The 20326-nt window shown below is 46.6% G+C and overlaps 1 protein-coding gene across 2 annotated transcripts in view; it reads left to right on the top strand.

The window, feature by feature from the left end:
* Window positions 1-20326, top strand: part of MGAT5 (alpha-1,6-mannosylglycoprotein 6-beta-N-acetylglucosaminyltransferase) — a 341458-nt gene that overhangs the window by 24953 nt on the left and 296179 nt on the right. The window lies entirely within an intron of this gene.

Here is a 20326-nt window from a genome sequence, read left to right as displayed (position 1 = left end):
TGGTGGTTGCAGATATCCCCAAATATTATTACACTCCTCACTACTTCAAAATGATTGTAGATAACAGCTGCTATTAGATCTTGTTACTTGGTGTCTTGATAAAGAGCACCCATTTTTGTATCACAGTTAAAAACTAGTGTGATAACTAAATCTGAGTATAGTTTGTTTACTCTGAAATTCTTTGAATTTCATTTGATGCCTTTGAAAAGAATTATTCAAACGTCCAGGGGTCGCACTCGTTTGCCAGTGGGGTCCATGGCATACAAAAAGTTAAGACCCTCCTCTTCTCCTGGGGTTTAAATTTTACCCTAACAGACTAGGACTGGTGGAGTGGCTCTCAGCTCTACCTGCCCATTAGAATTGCCTGGTGATTCCCAGTGCCCAAGCCATACCCCACACCAATTAATTTGAACTCCTGGAGGTGGGACCTTAGTGATTACAGGTGAACCCAGGTGTGCAGCCCAAGTTGAGAACCATTGGTCTGTATGTTCAGATCAACCATTCTACTTCTCTTTCCCTTCCTTCCTTATTGTTTAAATAATAAATTAAGTTTTATGCTCATAAATTGGCAGAAAATTCCAACAGCACAGAAGAGCAGAGCTCTTCCACTTTTCTAGAGATAACTGTTGCTAACAATTTTTGTGCATAAAGTCATTAGAGACCCACACATCCACACGGTATATCTACAGTGGGATTGTATGCATGTGGGATACACGGTATATATACAGTGGGATTGTATGTATTGTATACACCATACAGACATATTTTACACATTGTTTTCGCTTCTATCATAGAGAGCTCTCATTACAATTTCTGAGCTAGATTGGTCCTTGAGATTAGAAATTCTCTTTCAGACTTTGGTCTTTTTGATTTGCCTAAAAGTAGGGAGCCTGATCCCTGTAGGCCCAGTTCAGGAGTAATTTGGAGACTGTGTATCCTTATTTCCTTCTTTTAAGAACTGGTGCAGTAGAGAGGAAAGAACACCATTGGCCCATCTGGGGTGTGGGACTCTTGGGGGGCATATTGCTTATCCGTGTAAACTTCTTTGAATCTGTGTGCTTATCTGTCAGTTGGAGACAAAGAATGCCTCCTCACAGGGCTGTTGTGAAAGGTGTACAAGGTCTGTGACAGGTAGGTATTATCATTATCCTCCTTGCTGATTGTGTTCCCCAAAGGAGGTTGAAATGTTCCTTGGGTGCCTCAGAGTTCCTTTTCCTATTAGTGTGCAGGTAGTGGAAAGCACAAGGGAAATTAAAAAAAAAAAAAAAAATCCTTGCGTACCTACTATAGAGACTCTACAGACCCTACCCCTATATCTTGGGGTTGCTATCCTCTGGTTGGATTAGGAGTTAGGTTCAAGGCCACACTGATGATGATTTCGCCTTATCAGCTCTTCTTAGCTTAGTGCATATACCTGGTTAACAAACTCATACAAAGGCCTCCACATGCTTATTGACCCACATCTTTGCATTTCATCTCACTTGCAATTTGTGTTCAGAGTGAGAGCCAGTATCAGAGCTCCTGGCAGGAAACAGAATTCACCCCACATGGTTTGAATGAAGACTAATGAAAGGGACAGTCAGTCACAGAGGTGCTGGCCAGACATGATAAGGCACCCAGGGACTGCCAGTAGGGGAGAACCAGTATCACCACTAGGGCCAAGGAGGCAAGAGGAGGAAGTAGGTTCACCAGAGCCCAATGAGATCTAGGATTGGAAAGGGGCTTCCCAGAAAGAGCTGTGATCTAGAAGAATGGTGCCCAAAGATGTGGCATCCAAGGAGAGAGGGAGCTTGGAAGGAATGCCCTCACCTCTTTCACCCTTTCTGCAGTCCCCTACTGGGCCTTTGGTTAGCTGTTCCAGTGGGAAGGCCAGCAGGCAGGGGAGCCCAGGTGATGTAGTCTGCAACTGTTGGTGGTCAGGGCACAGAATAGGTCTGAGAATGGGTCGGGGCTGGACAAACAATAAGCACGTAACCGGCACAGAGCCGTTAGATGTTGAAACTGTGTGAAGTGCCTTCCAGAGAACGGAGTACGTAGATGGTGCACAGTAAAATTTCCTTCTCCTTGCCTTGTAGGATTTGGATGGCAGCGTATTTACACTTTTCTTAAAAGAGCACAAGGCCATTGAGGCAGAGAGCAAAGGAGGAAAAGCTTCACTTACTAAAAAGCAAACCCTTGAATCAAGATTTGTCATGTTTTTCTGAGCTCAGAGAAGCTGTCCATGTAAGTTGTCCCCCAGTTCATGGCTGCCACAGGGCAGGCAATATCCCAAAGACATGAAGGTCCAGTCGAGGAGATGTTAATTTGGAAATTCCCTCTCTTGCTCCTCGTGACACCCATGCCTGGAGGTTTCTGGTAGTCATCTCTGGTAGCTAGGAAATCACACTGGTGCTGGAGTGGCCTCCCTTTCACTCTACAGGTTGCATCTCAGTGCTCAAGACACTGGGCTGCTTCCGTAAGTTGAGCCTTCCAATGTATTTGAAAAGTGAGCAAATTCATATTAAGATTAGAAACACCATAGGGAATCTTAAATGTTTGCATAGAAGAACGGAACGCTTTTTAACACAGGGCAACATAATACAACTTAATCATGCTTCTCGCAAGTTAATTATAGGAGTTACAAATATATGGAGACAGCATGCTATAGGCGGTGTGGTCTGGTAATGAGGTACTAGTTCAAAGTTAATGACAAAATGCCTTCTGTTTCAACTCCATTGTATCTCTGTGAGGCTCTGTGACTTCTAAGTGTTACAAGTCTGGATTTGAGGCTGCTGTGAATTGGGCTCTTGCCAAATCTACACCCTGTCTCTCCATGTTCGGTGTCCTTTGATTCTCGTTGCCTCTGTGCCTTCTCTGACTCAGGCTTGGAAAGAGTCAAGGTTGGAGTGTGTCTGCATTTTGCATAATTATCCGGCTGACAGAGCATGAGGAAGTGAACCTTGCAGGAACTTCCCTTCCATGGGGACAGCTCTCCCTTTTGTCTCCAGATGTTGACTTTTTTAGATCACTGCTAGTCCACAGAGACCTTAGTGAAGGAAAAGAAATGAGGTAAATGTAAAATCAATGTCTTTTTATTTATTTTTTTTAAATAATTAACTACTGTTGAAAGATGTGGGGCCCGAGTCTTGGCTGATGAACATGGAGAACTGTTTTTTGTTTTTTGTTTTTTTGTGAACTGTTTTGTCTCCAAGTTACATGCAGGTGTGACTGAGACCCTCTTTTAAAAGTAGAATGGTTCTCTGACTCCAGCTGTAGATCATCAGTGCGTTAATGAAATAGGGAAGGGGTTTGCAGCATCAGTAACATAAGGACTGAAGGAGCTTGTTAAAAAGGCAGGTAGGTCTCAAGCCGGTCCCCCATTCCAGTCCCAAGGCACGGTGGTGCCCCATCTCAGGTGGTTCAAGAAACAGAAACACTGCAACATAGGACGTCGACCCCCTTTAGCCTTTTTAAAGGTGCTGATGCTTGATCAGATCTTTGGTCTTTTTTTTTTTTTTTGGTCATCTCAGCATTGTAAAATTACTCTGCACCTTCCTCCAGACTACACTTTTTTGTTGAGTTTCATTTTGACCCCCTGAACTTCACACAGCCTGTCATTGGCAGGACAGATGCTCAAGGGCTAATTTCCCTGGAGAGGGATCCTGCTGTCACATGGTGGGAGATGCTGTCTTGTTTAAAAACAGAGAAATAAAACCCTCCATTGAACTCAGTGGTCTCCCTGAAGAGGTCTGAAAAGTAATCCAGTGGCGTGTGTTTGTTTCAAGCCTGTGTTGTTATTAATCCTGTTACAAATGATAATGCTTTCCATTTACAGGCTTGCTGTCTCAGAGGAGTTTTATGTATTGCATACTAGACCCTGCTGGGTGATTAAGCCACTCACTCGGCATCTTACAGGCCACTCGAGGACTATTTGCTTATGGCAGACTACCGCACTTCTTGGAGCGTTTGCTGAGTGGCACATTCACTGGTGGTTATGGCTCCTTGGGAAGGGAGTGTCCTCGGGGCCTAATGCTTTGGGGGTTGAGGCCCAGAAAGATGGGGCTCTCCTTCTGATCCTATCCCTTTATCTTTCCTACATCATTAGAAGCTTCTTTGTGGGGCAGGGGCAGGACTGTGGCTTTGTTTTTAAGGTCTCTTATCCCATAGGGGAAAAAATACGGGAAACCTTTAAAAAAACAAGAGGTGGTTATCTCAGTACTTTTGTAAATAAGAGGAAGACACAGCATTTTCCACTCCGTGTTAAAGTTTCAACCTAGAAGACAGAGAGACCTGCTGGCTAATTAAGGCAGTGAGGGTAAGGAGGAAGAATATGGGACACATGAATGGTGGGGGGATGGACAGATATGCAAGAGAGCTTCCGAGGGGCAGTTTGCCCACTTCTGTAGTGTTTTAAGACACAACCCTTCCAAGCTCTGAAATCCATGTGGCCCTTTCAGAACTGAAGTAGGGAGGCTGTGACTGATTTACCTAAGGAACTCGTGCTATCATTGCCCGCCCTTTCCCCAGGCTCCGTGCTTGACCAGTCCGTGCTGCGACCGGACGTGCCAGGCAGAGGGCGAAAGCAAGTCTCATCTGGGGAGACTGGAAGCCCAGCAGAACCCCCATTCCACCTGTCATGGGAGACAGGAAACCCAGTGGCTCCACTGGTTGGTTGGCGTGTCCCCGCAGCTGGCACAGATCTCAGTCAGTGGCTCTGATTCTCAGGCTCTGTAAGATGACCCTTTCATCTGAAGTCGGCTAACAGTGATCACACCCCTCAGACTCTAAAAAAAAATATTTTTTTTTATTATTTATTCATTTTGGAGACAGAGGCAGCATGAGTGGGGGAGGGGCAAATAGGGAGGCACAGAATCCAAACCAGCCTCCAAGCTGTCAGCACAGAGACTGATGTGGGCTCGAACTCACGAACTCTGAGATCATGACCTGAGTCGAAGTCGGATGCTGAACCAACTGAGCCACCCTGGTGCCCCAGCTCTCCTCAGACTCTAAATCTAACCCAAGAAAATGGCCGAATACGAGCTGTCTCCAAGACCTGTACATTTTACCAAGTCAGAGGTAGATCTTTTGCAAGCCACTCTGACAAATGTGCTGTCATACCCTCACTAATGAGGGGTGAGGCAATCCAGGCAAATGAAACTCCTTGCTCAAGTATGACCGAGAAGCCTCTTTCTACATCTAAGTTTGATTCTGATCATTGTTTATGAGGGTCCTGTGTGAGGCTATCTTGGCCATGTGTGGCTTTTCCTGGTGAGTAACCGCATCCATTCTAAACAGGGAAGGACTTTTTCCTCAAAATGCTAAAGTTTAGGGATAACAGTGGCTCAGATTGAAGAGGCCGAGTGTGATATTTCTGTCACAATGACAGCCCTGTGTTTTGGGTTAGTCCCACAGGATGGGAGCCCTCTTTTTAGCCCTTATTCTAATTCTGTGATGGGAGATGCAGGGGTGGGTTAGGACGCGTACTGACTTTGTTCGGGACTTTTAGAAATTGGCAGGCAGCCTCTGGGAGAATCCCTTCTTTCTCTGCCACCTGGGCATTTCTCTTGCCTGGACAGCTGTCTCCACCACCACACTGGCCCAGGCCACTACCACTTCTTGCCTGGAGGATGCAGTGGTCTCTGCCTCCATCTGTGTACACAGCATCCACAGAGAGCTTTTGGAAATGCAAACCAGATCACTGCCATCAGCCCACAGCTCCTCTCTCCCTCTGAGAGGCAGCCTGTCGAGGCGGTTGAGGGCTTGAGTGCTGAAGTTGGTTCAGCTCTGTTCTAATTTTCACCAGCTGGGTGACATAGGGCAACTTAATTAACCTCTGTCCTCATCTGTGGAGATGATGATGCTATTAGAACCTGCATGAGTGGTTATAAGGATTACATGTTTATTGGAGTGTTTAGACCAGTGCTGAATGTTAGTTAGGTTTATTGTTAGGATTCTGCCTAAAATTCACAGCATCCTTACAAGCTTAGACTCCATCTCATGCTCTTGATGAAGCCTATGGGGTACAGCAAGATCCAAGGCCAGGCAGCTTCTCTAGGCCAGTTACTCCTGCTTCCTTCCGAGTTTTCTACCCACGCTGGCTTCTCTAAAGCACCAGGCTCTCTTCTTCCCCAGGGCCTTTGCACAAGCTTGACCTCTGCCAAGAATGTTTGCTTCCTTTCCTCTTTTCTTGGTCAACTCCTGCTCCTCCTTCCTATGCCAACGTAATTGCTTCTTCCTCAGGGAGGCCTCCCTGGATGACTGAGGTGAAAATAGGTCCACATCATTCTCTGTGGTATCCTTCCCCACCCCCATTCTTTTCTTTCATAGTATCTGCCACAGTTGGTAATTCTGTATTCATTTGTATGTAGGGTTGCTTGATCTTCAAGCTCTCCTGTGCTTTAAGCTCCATGAAGCCAAGGATGGGCCTACAGCACCCAGCACAAGCCTGGCTTAGGGCCTGCACTACTCCCTAACTTGTGATGAATGAATGCTCCTACCCTAGCTGGAATTGTGAGCTTCTTTCCTGGACCCTCTGTTGTTGTATGACATGGTGTTTATTTGCAGAGACCTTTCCAAATAACATTTCTAGGTCATAGGTCAGCCGTGAGGCCAGGAGATAGAGCTTAGTGGTTCTCAAACTGTAGCATGCATTAGAAACACCTGGAGGGCTTGTTAAAGCAGATTGCTGAGCCCACCCCCATAGTTTCTGATTTTGTAAGCATGGTGTGAGGCTCTAGAAGTTGCATTCCTTTTTTTTTAATTTTTTTATTTTTTGAAGTTTATTTATTTATTTTGAGAGAGAGGGAGAGGGAGACAGAGAAAATGCCAGGGGAGGAAGGGTAGAGAGAATCCCAAAGAGGCTCCACACTGTCAGCGCAGAGCCCAACCATGGGGTTAGAACTCATGAACTGTGAGATCATGAGCTGAGCCCAAATCAAGAGTCAGACACTGAACTGACTGAGCCACCCAGGCAGCCCTAGAATTTGCACATCTGACAGGTTTCCAGGTGATGCTGGCGCTGCTGGTCTGGTGGCCACTCTTTGAAAACCACTGCTAGGGGAGCTCCAACAGTGCCCAGAGGCATGCTAGGTCATGGAAGGTCATGGAGGGAATAAAGGGCTAGGAGAAAAATAAACAAGCTGGCTTGTTATGGGTGCTTCAGGTAAGTTTGCCCTACTTCCTGCCGTCCTCACTGAGCATAATTCTCTGTGAGGTTAACAACCTCAGAGTGGGAACACCTGCTCTTCCTACTTCTTTTATTGCTCGGGTGGTCAAATGCAGGGGCCATACGGGTTTGAGGTCTGGGATCCCTCAGGAGAAGAATGTTTTAAAGGAGCTTGTTGTAATCATGCTGTTAAGACCCCAGAGCTAGGACCCCAGGGGTTTGATTGAAGCTAGATTTAGCATAGTTCTTGATGGCAGCTCCTTCTGCGGCGTGTTCTTGCAGAAACGCGCCTTGTGAAGGACACTTGAGTGGGCCCTCTCGGGCTCCTCTTCACTGACTGAGAGCGACAAGAAAGCTCTTAGTTTGCAGTGGTCCTAGAATAGGTAGGCACTTTCCAGAAGCGTGATCTCCTTCCTCATCATCACAGCCGCCATGCTGTGTTCATGGCTTTCAGGGGCTTTCATGGGCCCCAGCGGCAACTTCTCCCCCCCGTGTGGGAGCGGGGGACTGGTGTTGCCGCAGCCAGGCCTTTGGCATCCAGTACGTCCAGGTTTGACGTCGCTCCTGTGGATATGCCTTCAGGTAACTAGCGTCTCGGTCTTTCCTGGCTTATAAGATGGGGATGATGCTACACAGGGCAGCTTATGGTGTAGGGGTGAAAGCAATCAAGTTGAAAAGGCTTGCCACTTCTTCACTGCTGTGACCCCGAGCAAGGTTGAATGTTCTGTAGTCTCCGCATCACCCTTCATCGTGTGGGGATTAGAATGGTACTTGCCTCTTGGGGTTCTTGGGAAGATGACATACTTGGGAGAGCTGGTGGGATCCAGGGCAATCTGTAGTTGAGATAATGGTGTTGTGCCGACGTTGAATGCTTGGTTTTGAGAAACGCATTGTGGTTGTGTAAGATGTTCACGTTAGGGACTCTGGACAGTATACAGGGAATCTGTACCGTCTTGGCAACTTTTCGGGAAATGGGGAATTATTCCCAGAGGAAAAGTGTATTTTATCTTAACATTTATTCATTTTTGAGAGAGCGTGTGAACGGGGGAGGGGCAGAGAGCGAGGGAGACACAGAATCCGAAGCAGGCTCTAGGCTCCGAGCTGTCAGCACAGAGCCCCACGCGGGGCTCGAACCCACGAGCCGTGAGATCATGACCTGAGCTGAAGTTGGATGCTTAACCAACTGAGTCACCCAGGTGCCCCAAGGAAAAGTATATTTTAAAAAGTGTGAAGCATCCAGCAAAGTGCTTGGGATTTAATAAGATCTCAGTAAACGGTAACTCAAAGGGTCATTTTAACCAAAGTGTATTGTCTGGCTGACTACTTTACAAATGATATATTAGGGGGCACCTGGGTGGTGCAGTCAGTTAAGCATCTGACTTCGGCTCAGTTTCGGTTTGTGAGCTCGAGCCCCGCTTTGGGCAAGCCCCACTTCTCTGTCTCCACCCTCACTCATTTGCATGCTCTCTGTCTCTCCCTCCCTCTCTGTCTCTCCCTCCCTCTCTGTCTCTCCCTCCCTCTCTGTCTCTCCCTCCCTCTCTGTCTCTCCCTCCCTCTCTGTCTCTCCCTCCCTCTCTGTCTCTCCCTCCCTCTCTCTCTCTCTCTCTCCCTCCCCCTCTCTCTCTCTCCCTCCCCCTCTCTCTCTCTCCCTCCCCCTCTCTCTCTCTCCCTCCCCCTCTCTCTCTCTCCCTCCCCCTCTCTCTCTCTCCCTCCCCCTCTCTCTCTCCCTCCCCCTCTCTCTCTCTCCCTCCCCCTCTCTCTCTCCCTCCCCCTCTCTCTCTCTCCCTCCCCCTCTCTCTCTCTCTCCCTCCCCCTCTCTCTCTCTCTCCCTCCCCCTCTCTCTCTCTCTCCCTCCCCCTCTCTCTCTCTCTCCCTCCCCCTCTCTCTCTCTCTCCCTCCCCCTCTCTCTCTCTCTCCCTCCCCCTCTCTCTCTCTCTCCCTCCCCCTCTCTCTCTCTCTCCCTCCCCCTCTCTCTCTCTCCCTCCCCCTCTCTCTCTCTCTCCCTCCCCCTCTCTCTCTCTCTCCCTCCCCCTCTCTCTCTCTCCCTCCCCCTCTCTCTCTCTCCCTCCCCCTCTCTCTCTCTCCCTCCCTCTCTCTCTCTCTCTCCCTCCCCCCCTCTCTCTCTCTCCCTCCCCCTCTCTCTCTCCCTCCCCCTCTCTCTCTCTCTCCCCCTCTCTCTCTCTCTCTCTCTTTCTCCCCCTCCCTCCCTCCCTCCCTCCAAAACAAAACACAAATGGTATATTAGTTTTCTACTGCTGCTATAATAAATTGCTAAATTAGCTTTAAATAACACAGATTTGTTAACTTAGGGTTCTGGAGGTCAGAAGTCCAAAATAGGTCTCATGGAGCTAAAATGAGGGTGTCAGCAGGGCTGCATGTTTCCTGGAGGCTCTGGGGAGACTGTTTTTTCCAGCTTCCAGAGGCAGCCTTGTATTCTATGCCCCATGGCTCCGTCTTCGAAGCTAGTAATCAAATCACTTTGACTTCTGCCTTCATCGTTATATCTGCTTCTGACTCTGACCCCTCCTGCCTCCCTTTTTTAAGGATCTTGTGATTACATCTGGCCCATTTGGATAATCCAGGATAATCTGCTTTTAAAATCCTTAACTTAATCATATCAGCAAAGGCCCTTTTACCTTGTCAGGTAACATGTTCATAGGTCCAGGACAGAGATGTCTGTGGGGGAGCATTCTGCCCACCGCAAGTGGTACCTGTTCTTTGATTTCCTTGGGTGAAGTTTATGCGCAGGGGGCAGAGAAAGGAGCTTTGCTCTCCAGCTGTTTACCTTGGAGGTGTGAGCTCTGTGTGGGTGGGTGCCAAGGGTTCAGGCCACTGTTTAATGTCTGTAGATGTGTGTGATGCACAGCTGAGCGTAATGTTACTGAGTGTCCATACGGTCCGTATTCTTGACTTGTGGGCTTGATACTTTTGGGCACAGAAACGGGGATGCCAGGTATGTCTTAGCAGATCATGCTAATGTATGTTCTGTTGAGTCTGAAAGCTGATAACCCCAAACCCCTTATAAGCATGGGTTGTGGGTCATAGATGAGACTGGATGCCACACTCCCTTAGTTCCTTGTTCAAGTCCCTTTTCCTACTGCTTCTCTTTCTCTTTACCTGCCCCTCTGTCTGTCCGGGCTGTCTAGCATGGAAGCCACTTAGCACCGTGTGTTTGGCTGTTGAGTACTTGAAATGCAACTCATCTGAATTGAGATACGCTGAAAATATAGAATACACATCGAATTTTGTGAGGTGAATGTGCTAACCACTATACTAGGGACACAAGAATACACATTGAATTTTGAAGACAGTGTGGAGAAAGGAATGTGAATGAGTTCATTAATGATTAATATCAATTACATGTTTTACAATACTTTGTCTACGTTGGGTTAAATAAAATACGTTATCAAAATTAATGTCACCTGTTCCTTGTTACTTTGTAATGTGGCTTGGAGAACATGTAGACTTACATATGTGGCTCCTATTATATATATTTTTTGGACAGTGCTAGCCTAAATTCTGCTAATCTATGGTCTGTGTATGAAGGGTCCCCGTTATTTCTGTCCGTGTCATGTAAAAGCCTTCCCCAGAACTTCTTTCTTTCTTCCCTTCCCCCCTCCTTCCACCCTTCTTTTTGTCTTTTCTCTTCCTTCTCTTTCTCACTCCACACTCCTTTTCTGTTGGCTTGCAAGGAGCCTGCTAAATGAATTCGTGGAGTTGGGAGTGTTAAATCATTTGAATCATGACAAGGTTGCTCAGAGAGAAAGGTGGCTGGTGCTTTACGCTGGCTCGCGATGTCAGGAAGTTAATCACTATTTGCAGCTCACGATTCTTCCTCTTTCCTCCCTAGAAGATTCTGGGTTTTTTGTTTGTCTGTTTTGTTTTAGTTGGGGGTGGTAGCATTTTTTTTTTTTTTTTTTTCTTAAGAGCTCCCTCCTTCTCTCAACTGTGCCTTGAAAATAGCTGCTCTGGAGAAGGGCAGTGGTCTCGTGCTCGCAAAAGGGCCGCAGAATCATCTGGGGAGCGAAAATGCAGATTCCTGAGCTCTGTGCTGCTGAGTTTTGCCCAAAATGAGGCTGGATTTACACCCAACAATTCGGTAAGCACATGTGTCCGACTGGTGTGGCCGTACAGCCCAGGCTAGCGTGGTGTGCCTCAGTTTCCACTCCTGCAAAGTGCCCACTGGTTTGCCAGAGCCGCTGGTGGGAAATACTGATGAGGAGGGGCACCAGCTGTCCCTGGGGATGGGGTTGGGGGGAGGGGTCGGCCAGTGTCCTGGGGACACAGGTGACCATCCCTGCTCCCTAGCACCCAGCACCTGAAGATGGCTTGTCAAACCTGAGACGTCATTCTTCATTAGCACTCAAGTGAGAGGTCAGTGAAAGGGCACACGGTCAAGAGGGGCCAGTCCCGAGGTGATGAGAGAGAGCTCTGTGGTGAGACAGTTGGGGTGCACGTGCTTGGCTCGGCCACCTGTCAGCTGTGCGACTTTGAGGTTGTTCTGACTCTGTGTCGCAGTTCCTGCTTCGGCACGTGGTTGTAGCTCCCAAATGGGGCTGTCCTGGAAACTGCACGGGGGCCTTGGCGGGTAGGTGAGCGTCCAGCAACGCTGGCCGCTGCTCTGCTGCCCCGCAGCTTTCACTGATGTTCTCCGATACTTGTTGGGAGCGTCAGGCTTCCACCGGCCCGGAGGGTGCAGCTGACTTGGCCATGTGAGAGAGCCCCACCTTCGAGCCCCGAGGTGGGTGTGGGCCGGGGGAGAACAGGGAGAACCGGGCAGCTGGAGCAGGTGAGGCGGCCCGGGGCAGAGAGCTGCCTGCAGTACTCACAGATGCGCAGTGAGTTGGCGGGTCTTCAGAGAGATGGAGGCCCTTGTGAAGCAGCCTGGTTAGCTCACGCCCCTTGGATTCTGACAAGCTCTCCCGCCTAGGGCCTGCATCAGAGGGGAAGCTTCTCTCTGCACCAGATGACTTGGTAAGGTAAGAGCTCGTGTGCCCCAGCAAGCCCAGTGTGGTGAGCCTGCTGGGCCCTGCTCTGGTGGCTGGGGCTGGGCCTGGGAGCCCCCAGAAGAAAAGTCATTTTCCAGTTCTGTGCAGTAAGGCTGTGGCCCAGAGGACACGTATTTCTAGCGCGAACCTGGTTACCTGGTAACTCCTATAACTTCTGAGCGCTGGCCTCGTGCCCTTCCTCTACCCTCCAGCAGTTGAGATCTGGGTCAAGGATTCCACCACCTCCCACCCGCGATGCCCCGTGGGCCCCAGGACAGGACCTTGGAAGAGTAGAAAGAAACTAAGTAACCCCCGGGGCCCTAGGTAGGCAGAGAGTGGGAGTTCCAGGCCTCCCTGTGCTCTGACTGCCCCTCTGAGTTTGCAAAACCTTGCAAAATGTATCTGAAAGAGTTTTATGTTTCTTCCCGTTAAAGGGTATCCTCCTGGCTGGGACTGTCTTTAGTGAAGTTTGTAACATCTTATCCACCGGAATGTTCATTCCATATGTGTGAATATTTTTTCTCTCTGCACTTGGGGCTCTTTTTTGTTAGACTGGTTTCAATCACAGATTCATTTTTCAAAAAGTAACCAATAGTAGCAGTGTGTTTTCCATTCAGGAATGGCCTTGCTAGTGTTATGTGTAAATATGAGCAGCTATGAATATTTAGAGATTGACAAAGCTATAAAAATGAGGAGGCACATATTTGCCTTGAGGAAATGAGTCTCCTTGCAGCTCTCAATGTAATTTTTATGCATTCCCTGTGTGAGGACTCTGGCTCATGACCCAGGAGGTGGGGGTTGTCAGCCGAAAGGCCGGCCTGGTTTACGAGCTTAAAGAATGTGACCGGAAGGAGATGACAGATGTGAGCAAGGAGCACGACGGTTTTTTTTTTGTTTGTTTTTTGTTTTTTGTTTCCTTTTCCAGTTGTGTTTTGTTTTGAATTAAAATCCTCTTTAGTAAATGCCATTAATTGAGCTGCTCACCATGTACTGGGAATTTCAGATATAGTCCCTCACTTAATCCTTAGACTGACTCTTTGAGGTTGATTATTTATCACATTTTAGAGATAAAGATACTGTAGCTTAGTGGTTGAATAATTTCCCCCGAGGTCCCAGGCCAGGATCAGAATAGAGTTGGGATTTGAACACAGGTGATTTTAATCCTTGTAACCATGTTGTTTCTATGCTACATGTTCCCCCCCCCCCCCCCCCCCCCCCCCGCCCTTTTAAATGTTTATTTTTGAGAGAGAGAGCCTAAGCAGGGAAAAGGGCAGAGGGGCGCGGACAGAGGGTCTGAAGCAGGCTGTGTGCTGATAGCAGAGAGCCCAATGAGTGGCTTGAACTCACAAACCGTGAGATCATGACCTGAGCCAAAGTCGAATGCCTAACCGACTGAGCACCCAGGTGCCCCTCCTGTCCTCTGAAGGAGGCTTACTAATAATAGGAGAAAGAAGGGTAGAGTAACATTTGTTGAATGTCTACTGGGTGCTAGGTGCTTGGCTACGTGCTTTACCATTGTCTCGAACCCTCCGCGCTCCTGGGGGTAGGTACTATTATTACCTGGGTTTCACAGAAGGTAAAAGGGAGGTGTAGAGGTATTAAGTGCCTTGCCAAGCAAGTGGTGGAGCTGGAATTCATGAGGCAGAGGCAGCCCAGAGTCTAGGCTCCATCCTGCAGCATGGAGCCTCCATGGGCTTATGGTGAATAAACTGTGTATTGAAGGGGTCTTAGTGGTCTGAGAATCCAGTCAGACTAATGGGCTTACAAGCATGGATTGGGGCTCTTTTCAGTGGATTATCAAATATTTGAGAAACATCGGTTTTGTGTAAGATTCTGAGTCTAACATGCTCCTCAGAGATCTGGAAAAGTATGACCTGCCCTGTTCTTGAGGAGCTGACATTCTGGTTTTGAATGTTACCACACACAGGAGGGAACAGCACTTCAGGTTTGGGAAAGTTTCCCAGAGTAGATGTTTGTGATGTGGGAGGGGTAAGTTGGATGTGTTGGGGGCGGGGAAGACATGGTGACAGGGAGAAGAAAGACTAGTGCCTTATCTGCCCTGATTGAGGAGGGTGGACAAGGCCAGGGTTTGATCTTAGAAATGGTGGCCTAAGCCACCTTGTGAGACGGTGTGCGTGCGTGTGTGTGTGTGTGTGTGGGGGGGGGGTGGGTGTTCCTGAGGTGCATCTGGCAGGTTATCAGGAATGGATTGGGAGGGAGGGGGATGAGGCTGGAGAAGGTCCACCAGGTCACAAAGCTATTGTTGTGAGCCACTGAGCAGGAAGGGTTAATGCTGGAACGTTCATTAGGTCTTGTAATTCCATGGGCAAAGGTGAGTAATGCCCTGAAGACAGGCAAGGGTGGGCCTTACTGATATGACTGAGGCGAGAGAGGAACATTTATCCAGGATCAGATGATTTTCATAGGCTCTAAGAGAGGAATGTGTTAGTTTATCTCCCTTTCACTCCACAGGAAAGAATTGATTTGCATTTTTATTAGAAAACTCTCCACCTGGATCTCTTTTCCTAGCTCTACAGAGTTCCCATTCATTACTTTCTCATCGTGGTGAGAGAGGCCCAGGTGTGATCTGGAGTCTGGGACTGATAAGGGCAATTACCTGAAGGAGTTGGCATTGAAGGTGGCACGTGGACTTGGGTCCACCACTTTATAACCCATGTTGGCAGCCATGGAGACTGACTTGTCTTGGGCATATTGTGCAGATAAGAGGGAGCATGGGAGAGGAAAGCAATGAAGAACTGACCAAGGGAAGAGCTGCTATGCTCAGTGCACTGAGGAGGTTGTAATCCTCAAAGGTCAGGTCAGTGACCTTGATGTTTAACACTCTGTGTGCTGTACCCCAGGCTTTCTAATCTAATAGTAACCAACAGTATGTTCTAGGATCTTGGCCTAGATGGGAGCTGTACCCAGAGTTTCTCAAGTTTTTAATTCCTGGAAATCTTTGAAGTAACTCCTTCCAGGTCAGATGTCACCACAGGGACAGAGGCTCTCTTTTCTAACCTTCTGTCAGACTTTGATTGTCACCAAAGGCTTGTCTCATTGTTAATTATCCAACTTTTAGTGAAGCAGTTGGGTGAGAGTGATTTGAGAAGTGGTGTCCTTGCATTGATTTCTTTAATCATTAGAAACAAGAGACCAAATTTGGGGATTTTGTCTTACCAAGGAGGAATAGGGGAGATTAACTTCTTGAGAAAGTGTTTCAGTGAGGGTATGCCTCAGGGACGCCCTTGTGCATGCGGCTGTGGTTGCTGCTGAGTCTTTCCTGACCTACAGTTGGTTAGCATGGTTATTCTCAAATGGAAGGGCTTATGATGATTGTGTCTTCTCATTTCTCTTCTGCGAGGCCCGTCCTTTATTTCTAAGTCTACAAATGACCTAACTTGTCACGGAATGTTATTCCTTAAAGGATGAGCTCCAAAGACCCATAGGTATGGCCACAGTTGGTCTGATGGTGCCCTTGATGAGTTCTATGGCAAACAGACTCAGTCCTCCTGCACACTGTTGGTAGGATATTAAATGAGAGCATGCCTTCTTAGAATATCTCTGCACCAGCACCACCCAGTAGTACTTTCTGCCATGACGGAGATGTTGTGTAGCTGAACTGTCCAATATGATAGCCACTAGCCACGTGTGGACATTGGACCTTTGAAATGTGGCTGGTGTGTCTGAGGAACTGCATTTTTAATTTTATTTTGTTGTGATTGAATTGAGCCACATGTAGTAAGTGGCTACCATACTGGACAGGACTGCTTGAGACCATGACCAGACCAGAGATGACCGATCCCTGTGTTAGGACTTGGATATAGGTCTCAGTTGGGCAGGCTTGTCTGTGCAGGGAGGGTTAAGACACTGCATAGTGTAGTGGACATTAGTCTAATAGCACAGAACTGTGACATTGTATTTAAATGTTGAGATGCAAACAAGACTTAGGTCAGTTGGAGCTAAAGTAGGCAGGGAAGTTTCTTAGAGGAAGATGGCATGCCTGTAGTTTTCAGGTCTTCTGGAATAATGTCTAGGCAGCCATAAGTGTTCTATTTACTCATGCTCTGGGGAAGTGGTGTGGAATGGAAGATTCCAGGCTTGGGAGCTTGACAGATCTGTGTGAAGATAGTGGTCACTTAAGCAAGCTAGGTAGCTTTCTGAGCTTCAGTTTCTTCATCTGCAAACTGTGTATAATTGTACCTCAAAGAGCTGTGGTTATGTTAACTTATACAAGGTACCTGGTGTCTTGGTACGTGGCAGGTTCTCAGTTAATGTAGACATTATCCTAGAAAATAGGAGTAGCATGTATGTGCATACTGAAGCTGCATGTTGAGCCTGAGTTTATGCTCCTTTTTATCCTCTGTAGAAGGCGACCTGCCTATTCAATACCTATTGAGCTAGGAGTCCTGAGACTGTTGTAGAGAGTCTAGAAAACACAAGGATGGGAAGAGACAAGTAATATACAGAGGGACCCTTGGAAAATTGAGAATTGTAGTGTGATAAATCAATTCATCTCTGGGGTCAGTGGTAAGGGCACAGGTTTATTGGTGCATATTGCAGTCTTCAGAACTCTGGCCTTTATTTTCCTCCCCTTCTGGAGGAGTAGTCAGTGGAGTTTACAGCTTAAACACTCTGGGTTTCTGGGCATTTATTTGCATGGCACCTTAAACACATCCTGGAGACAATTCCATTATCATTTCCTTATCTGCATTCTGTGTTTACTTGAACATGAGGTTGATTTAGTATCTTACAAGAACTGAACACTGTCTTGCAGACATCATTAATCTAACCTTTCTTATCCAGCATAAGTGTGAAATTAATCAAAAAGGAAAGGGAAACTAATAATATGCTGGTATTCACAATTCATCGGGAGACCTCACAACAAGTATGAAATTAACTTCTCCAAATTAATACACATATCAACAAATTAAAGGTAGGGAAAAGGATTATTTATTATTTAGGAAATGCTCCTTAATGCTTCCTGCTTTGATAATTAGTTAGATGATGGGTGTTGTCTGGTGATAGCTGTTGAGTATTGTGAGGTTACCTTAGGACCACAGAATGCATTAAATCACCTCCCCCAGCCCCCATATTTCACTTAAATAAATGAGATACAGCCGGATGGCTAACGTGTACTTGTTTGATGTCAATTGGAAAAGGTGTGCCCAAACACTTGGAGTTTTGATTTCTATTTACAATAAGCTAAATTTGATCCTGGGTTCTGTGTTTCCTTGTTATGACATGTGGTATGATCACTTTCAAAGGATACATTATTGTGAACACATTATGGGAAAGAATGGAGTGTTATAATTTAACTCTCTATTACAGCTTTTGCTGAGGTTGATAAAGGACAAGCTTTTGTTACTGAATTGTTCCTGTAATTACAGCAGAAATAACAGGCAGCAGTCACCTTCCATTAGGGGTGGGCAAGAAGGATCCTTACTATTTAAGTGATCACATAAGGTGCTGAATGAATCATCATCAGCCTCATCATGAAGAATTAAAAATAAACGGAACAGCTGACATCATCCTATAGCAGGTTTTATGGATCCGAGAAATGCCAGATAGTTGAAGGAAAAGAGCTGTATGTTCTGATGCCCCAGCCCATGTGTTAATAGCCTATTGGAAGTTGTTCTTAAACTTGAGCCAGCATCCGACTCTCCTGGGCCCCAGCTTAGTGTCTCTAATTCAGTAGGGGTGTGGTGAGGTCTGAGATTTTGCATTGCTAGCTTCACAGATGATGTTGATATTGTTGATTTGAGACTGCGTGTTGAGAACCTTTGGGCCAAAGGACAGAAACAGGTGTAATTTGGGGAAGGTTCAAGCAACTGAATTCCAAGATTAATTCCTTAGTGCCTGTTAAAATAATCTTGATGAAAATACTAATCACCCTTGGGGATGGTGTGCAAGCTTTGTCAAGGGATTCTGCTCTTCCTGACGTTGTGAGTGAACCATAAAAAACAGGGGCAAACCTAGATAAATGGTGTCCCTGGCTCTCCCAGCCCACTGTCCTCATGTCTTGGTAAAATCTTGGATAAATGTGTTTTTTTTAACATTATTTTATTAAAAAAATTTTTTAATGTTTATTTCTGAGAGAGAGAGAGAGAAACAGAATCCAAAGCAGGCTCTGCACTGTCAGCTCGGAGCTGGACACAGGGCTCAAACTCACAAACCATGAGATCATGACCTGAGCAGAAGTTGGATGCTTAAACCAGCTAAGCCACCCGCGTGCCCCTGAATCTTGGATAAACTTTGATGGATACAAATACCTCTAGAATTCAAGTTACCTATGAATTCTCAAGTTGCAAGGTTTGAATTTTTTTTACTTGTCCATCAAACACATTTTACCTGGGGACCATCTGGAGGAGAACAGTCATTTTAACTAAGGGTATTGCAAGTCCCCGGTCACTGAATCATTGTTACTGTCACACCTGCCGTGCAAAATAGCTGTTAGCAAAATGAAAATCTGATGTAACCAGCATTACGAGAGGCTGTGGTTCCAGGCTTCTGACTGGTTCTAGAGCTGCCTTTTTTTATCCTATGAATGATCGTTCAGCAGTAGCAGCCACAGCGGTAAGAATCCCTAATATTTGTGGAGGGTTCCCTGTCTGAGGTGGTAGCTGTGGTTCTGGCTGTGTTGTGTTAGCTCAGATGAATCCCACTGCCATTCTGTGAATGAGACACCATGATCACCTCTGTTCAGACACAAGAAGATGGAGACTGAGAGAGCCACTTGGTGGTCCTCACACAGCTTGTGAGCATTGGACTTCTCTCTTTGAGTCCAGGCAGCACGAGCAATGTGGGGCAGATTTAGATTGGACTGTATTTGGGGGGAAAGTTTCAGTGGCATTGCGATGAGAGGTCTCCCTGAAATGGAAAGGTGCTAGAAAGTTTTGAAGTATGTTGCAACCAAAAGTATTTAAGGTTAAGTTGTGTAAGTTCTGATGTCAAGGATCGCTTTAGATCTTTGTAACTGTGCAAAATTTCACTGTGTGGTGAATTTAGCTGCCCTGCCCCACATAAGATGAAAGCCATTTGAAGCCAGCATTGCCATTGTGGTTTTGTTTTGTTTTGTTTTTTTGCTATGTGACTATCTGATATTATCTGATATTTGATCAGGAAGATTGAATGATAAAAGCTTATAAACATGCTTATGATTCTCTCGTAGGTACCAGTAAGTACATCTTATCATTTGAAATGATTTCTGTAGGCATGAAGATACTTTGGACAGAGCCATACGCTCCCTTCAACTATTTTCTCACATGAATACATGTATGGAACAGCGTTGGTGCTGTCCGTGAGCCACCTTGGCTTATTAACCTCCAGGAAAGGAGACAGGGAAAGACTGTTTTGAGCTATGTCCACGGTTGTTTGGCATCATGATTCTGAGACATGGAGAGACATGTTTCATAGGGAATAAGACAGTGAAAAACTTGAGTGTAAACTTGAGAAGGGGATCAACCCAGAAGATTCTGGTGCAGAAGGACATGAGGGGCGAGGAGGTGTGAGACCCCTAGGTCTGGAATTGGCCACCATCATCATGTGTTACTGGATCCAAAGGAGGTTCTGTGGTGGTGATTCTCAAACATGCAAGGGAAGGGGGTGGGAGGCAAGAAACTCCAGGGCAGATTCCTTATAGAATACCACCCTAGAGTGCAGAGCTGGTCAGGTAGGGTATTTTGCTACCCATTTGTAATCTCTTTTATCCAAAATAACAAATCATGGGGTTAAATGTTGGTTGAAAATGGGATTCCAGCTTTTCCTGGCTACTTTTTCACTGACTTTGTCTCCTGTGTTCACCACCTTTTTCTTTTTAGATTGAATTGAATTCCCATGATGCTTTACAAATGCTCTCCTAATTTAGGTGTAATTAAGAAAGGGAGGAAAATCAAAGCGTGAGCCCAAGAAGAGAGTAAGGGAGGCTATTAATGCCCAGAAAACAAACGTGTGGGTGAAATCTTGATGAAGCTGTAAAGTGCTGCTGTTCTGAAAATGTGGAAGGAGAGGGGTGCCTGGGTGGCTCAATGGGTTAAGCATCAGACACTTGGTTTCAGCTCAGGTCATGATCTCATGGTTTGTGAGTTTGAACCCTGCATCAGGCTCTGTGCTGACAGTGCAGAGCCTGCTTGGGATTCTCTCTCCTTCTCTCTCTGCCTCCCCACTGCCCATTCTGTCTCTCTTTCTCAAAGTAAAT

This window comes from Lynx rufus, unplaced genomic scaffold (genome assembly GCF_022079265.1).
Source record: "Lynx rufus isolate CCGP_SWC_20201006 ecotype Redwood Valley unplaced genomic scaffold, mLynRuf1.p SCAF_2, whole genome shotgun sequence".
Lineage (NCBI taxonomy): Eukaryota > Metazoa > Chordata > Mammalia > Carnivora > Felidae > Lynx > Lynx rufus.
Note: the sequence above shows the minus strand (reverse complement) of the source record. Positions and strands in the feature narration are given on the sequence as shown.